At 34.7% G+C, this 5,000-nt stretch overlaps 1 protein-coding gene across 6 annotated transcripts in view; it reads left to right on the top strand.

Annotated features, from left to right (window-relative positions):
- The first annotated feature begins 1,899 nt into the window (after positions 1-1,899).
- The window catches only part of LOC144958550 (protein SpAN-like), a 41,447-nt gene continuing 38,346 nt past the window's right edge, over positions 1,900-5,000 (top strand). For 2 of the 6 annotated variants that reach the window (XM_078890594.1, XM_078890595.1), the window contains exon 1: positions 1,914-2,222. The gene's annotated coding sequence lies outside the window, so the exon portion shown is untranslated. Of the gene's footprint in view, positions 2,223-4,274; positions 4,359-5,000 lie in introns of all 6 variants that reach the window. The other 4 variants (XM_078890596.1, XM_078890600.1, XM_078890598.1 and 1 more) reach the window with 4 other exon arrangements.

Here is a 5,000-nt window from a genome sequence, read left to right as displayed (position 1 = left end):
ACCGTACTCGGGTGAAAAATGAGTACCTGGTCGTTAACGGCGTTGTCCCTGTCGGAAATATTGGTGATATTGCCTTAGAGGCGTCATGCTTTATTCTACATGTAAAATGTTGCTGCTGTTGGCCAGGAAGAACCCCTTGTAAAGCGCTTTGAGCACGTTTAGTGGATATTTCGCTATATTATAAAAGCGTAATTTTTTAATAAATAGTATGCGCTTGGCTAAGAAGCTCACAACATTGCCATCAAGAAGTATAACGGACCAACACACAAAACTATGTGTAACCATGAATTTTATAGTCTGGTTAATACAGTTTAGTGAGAATTACTCATAAACGCGGATGGCAAAAAAAAACCAATAACAAAGACCGGAGTGACACCATCTTCATTCTATCTATATTTTTAGGAACTGTGTATTCAGTCCACCGGAAATAAAAATATTTAAAAATAACCATATATCGTCGATACTTACCTTAGTCAATACTGGCGACATTGATGCTTAGCCTATTGTAGGTTAGGCATCATCATAAATGGACAGGCATAAAATTTATGGCAATTTGACGGCTTAATAATATCATTTACAGCGTTATATTCACTCTCGGAAAGTCTTGATTGAGAGTTGCTCGAAATCGGCGCCCGAGTTTCTTACAGTGGCTGCCAGATAGCCATTGGCCTCACCAATTTGACCAAAATTACTACAAAGAGAATAATGTTTCTATAATTAATTTTAAATTGACATTTATATCTACTTTTAATTTTTCGGAGTCCGTTAGAATTTTTGTGATTATCAAAACGGATTATTTTTCCAAGGAGATCAGAGTTTTAGTATTGTTTGCCCAAGTAAGATTCAATTTGGTCTCTTTTTACATCGATCACTGGCCTCGAGCACGCCTGTGCCCCATTCTACTAGCCCTATCTATCTCTCTCTATCTCTAAGCTCTCCCCCCCACCCCCCCCCCTCTCTCTCTCTCTCTCCCTCTCTCTCTCTCTCTCTCTCTCTCTCTCTCTCTCTCTCTCTCTCTCTCTCTCTCTCTCTCTCTCTCTCTGACGCTCCCTCAAACATATTCAAGACCCTATAACTATAAAGTTGTGCTCTTAAATATTTTGTATTTTTTATTATTTTTTTTTGTTCGTGTTTGTTTCGTTTTTCCCCTGAGTCATATTGTTACGTACAAGGAATGCACAAGGCAATACATTTTGACGTCTCACTGTGTTCTAATTTAAAATAATAATATTATTAAAAGTGAGTAAAAGAAAAACAATAAAACTTTTCAAGTCACCAGGAATGGTGTCAACGTGTTGAAGTTGAAAACTAAGAATTTTTTTGCCAAGGGAGTACAACAAAAAAAAAAAAAAAAAAGAAAGAGAGATAGAAAGAAAATATTATACCGAGACATGAGCTCGAACACCTAACTCACCCCACCCCGGTTACAATTACACTGTGCAAAAACAGCCGCCCACCTTGCCTTCTCGCGCTCGGTCAAACAATTTAGCCCGTATAATTATAATCTTTTCCGGTGGACTGAATACACAGCTTTGTATTCAGTCCACTGGTGGACTGAAAACACAGTTCCATATTTTTATTTACTATTTCACACCGTATCATTGCCCAATTCCTCATAAGCCGTGACTTGTGAAACATTTTCCAAAAGCCCCTCACAATACAATTATCCAATCATAATCATTGACCAAGTTTCACAATCATCCAATTTGCCAGATAATCATAAACAATTAAGCCATTATCTTAATCTGCACCATCGGATACGTATTATTGTTTTGGAACCAAAATTATAGATACAAAACATATATATATATATATATATATATATATATATATATATATATATATATATATATATATATATGTATATATATATATATATATATATATATATATATATATATATATATATATATATATATATAAAGCACCGATAGTTGTACACAATTCAAACGATTCATCTACATAGGCATCGGAATGATGCTGTGCGTATAGGTAAAATAAAATACTCACCAATTGTGCCTGCCAGATCAATTGTTCCAATACGCGATATTGTTTGTGTGTAATCTTAAAAATTGAGTAGGTATACATTTTTAGAGAGAATAAAGTGAAAACTAATCACTCAACTGGCTGTCTAAAAATAATAATTAAGAGCCGAGTGACGTCAACTTCGTGATATTATCTTAATCTATAAAACAAAGTCAATTTGTAGTCATCGACTCAAGGTACGTAAATCGTTTTTTTTAAAATACGAGTAGATACAACAGGTTCTTCTTGTGTGGGGGTTTTTTGTTTGTTTGTTTGTTTGTTTTTTTGTTTTTTTTGTTTTTTTTTTTTTTGTTTTTTTCTTTAGGGGAGGGGGGGGGCGGTTATTTCATTTTGCATTTTGGTTTGTTTCGTTTGTTTCTTTTTTTTTTATGCTTCTCTTTCAAATTATTTTTTGTTGTTGTTTTTCTTTTTGTTTGTTGTTTGTTGTTTTTTTTTCTTTTTGTATGTATTTTTGTAGCTTTATTTTTTGTGTTTTGTTGGGGTTTTTTTTTTTGTTTTGGTTTTTATTTTGATTTGTTTTGTTTTGCTGTTTTTATTTATCTATTTTATTTTTTTTTTTTTTTGGTTCGTTTATTTTCTTGAGAAAAAGTTCACTTTGACACGTATTGTTGTAAACCACCTGGTCAAAAAGGGAGATAATACCGGAACTAACCGTAGCCATCGTTATGTTATAGCCTGACACTGAAATCCAAAAGGACTGGCAGTTTGACGTCATTATTTGGTTTATGCACCGCCTAGTGAGTTGTCGTTAGTAGAGCTCATGGAAACGAGTTATTTCATTGGTTGAACTATTGAATATAACTCACGATTTGTTTTCTTTTGTGGCAAAAGACTGGCATTTTGACGTCATTTTTTGGTCAGTGTCAGGCTATAACTTTACGAAGGCCACGAATTAACCCTCACCGTACCAACTACATAAAAATGTGTTTTGTTTTATTAATTTTGGAAAATGTATCTTTCGTGCGGTTATGTGGTCTTGTGGTATGACACTCGCCATTCGGATCGGAAGTTCTTGGGTTCGAGCCCTACTCTTAGCGTGAATAGTTAAAGTGCTTGGAAAGGACTCTTGACTCACATTCTCTCACCGTACACGGTTGAAAAAATGGGTACCTGACTGTTAACGGCATTGTCCCTATCGGAAAAATTGGTGATATCGCCTTACAGGCGTCATGTCTTGTCCTACATGTTAAGTGTTGCTGTTGGCTAGACTAAGAACTCTTTGCAAAGCGCTTTGGGCAAGTTAAGTGGATATTGCGCGATATAAAAGCTTAAGTTATTTATTTGCAGGCTTTTCACCGACATAAGAATTTTGTTTAACCCTCTCCATACCAACTTTAGGAAAAGCGTCACATTCGTTACGATACAACCAACATTTTTTCTTATTCAAATTTCTTTTGGATATCATAAAATTTAAAGAAAATGAACACAGTGTGTTGTAGAGCATGTTTTGCTAAATAAATTATGTATGGCAAGATCTTAGATATTATGTTGTTTTTGAGTGATTAAAAAAATATTTTTGTGTGTAAGTTTGGTGTGAAGTTTTGGGGAAAATCCTGAAAATGGCTGGTAAGGAGAGAGTTAACCCTCTCCTTGCCAGCAATTTTCAGAATTTTCCCTAAAACGGCACACCCAACAAACACAAAATAGATTTTTATCACTCAGTTACAATAGCAGTAAAATTCTTGCAATACATAATTTCTGTAGCAAAACATGCTTTACAGCACACTGTTCATTTCCTTAAGATTTTATGATGTACAAGAGATATTTGAATAAGAAAAATGTTGGTTGTATCGTAACGAATGTGACGATTTTCCTATCGATAGTATGCCCTTGGCTAAGAATCTCATAACATTACCATCCGGAAGTATAACGGACCAACACATAAAACATTGTGTAATTATGAACTTTTATAGTCGGGGTAATACAGTTTAGTGAACATTACTCAAAAACGCGGATGGCAAAAAACAATAACAAAGACCTGAGTGACATCAACTTCAAACTATCTATAGTTGGTATGGAGAGGGTTAATGAAAACACTTTGCATATAAATGAGATATTGTCTTCGAGATATTTACATAATAAATTACATGTTTTGCATTTTCATTTAACATTTGGGCCCCACCTCCGATAACAGAAACAGATCTAAACAATTAAAAAAAAAAAACAGTCTCCTTGTGATAGTCTCTGAAATCTATCTCACTCTGTCACCTTTTCGTGTTCTCTGGCAGATTATTCCGTGAAATTGGATTCAATAGTCTGATGTCTCATCGCCCAGCAATGGCGGCCATCGTGGTTCTAAAGAAAGAAAATCGGTACTTTATATTCTTCATGCTGGCTAGAACTTTTCATGTCTTGTGATCAGAACGTGTAAAAGTCAAAACATTATCAGATTTATAATGGTGTTTTTTTCCCCCTCTGGATACGCTTTTATGCTCGTCGGAGAAATATTTCATAAGGGCGTCCGCCATTGTTCCGATAGTTTAGAGCCAGTTACTAAGTTACCATGCGTCATTACCAGGGAAGTGACGTCACGACTGTTGAAGCGTATTGAAGTGACGTAACGAAAGGACTATTTACTGAAATGGGCTGTTTTGATATTTGGTACAGTTACAGTTACAGTATTGGTGCGACTGAAAATAAAAACATTTTTTTTTCTTTGAATGTTGCTAAATATTCAAGACATACGATATTGTGCATAAATCTTCTTATAAATAGTATACGCTTGGCTAAGAATCTCACAATATTGCCATCCGGAAGAGTATAGAAAGAGTAAGTTGACGTCACTTTGGTCTTTGTTTTCTTTTTTTTTTTTTTTTTTGCCATCCATGTTTATGAGTAATTTTCACTAAACGTTATTATCCAGACTATACAAGGTTACACATAGTTTTGTGTATTGGTCCGTTATACTTCCGGATGGCAATATTGTGAGCTTCTTAGCCTAGCGCAAACTATCT

This window comes from Berghia stephanieae, chromosome 13, assembly GCF_034508935.2.
Source record: "Berghia stephanieae isolate SIO BIC M18660-M18661 chromosome 13, UCSD_Bste_1.3, whole genome shotgun sequence".
Classification (NCBI taxonomy): domain Eukaryota; kingdom Metazoa; phylum Mollusca; class Gastropoda; order Nudibranchia; family Aeolidiidae; genus Berghia; species Berghia stephanieae.
The sequence above is the reverse complement of the archived record's forward strand: the minus strand, read 5'-3'. Positions and strand labels throughout refer to the sequence as shown.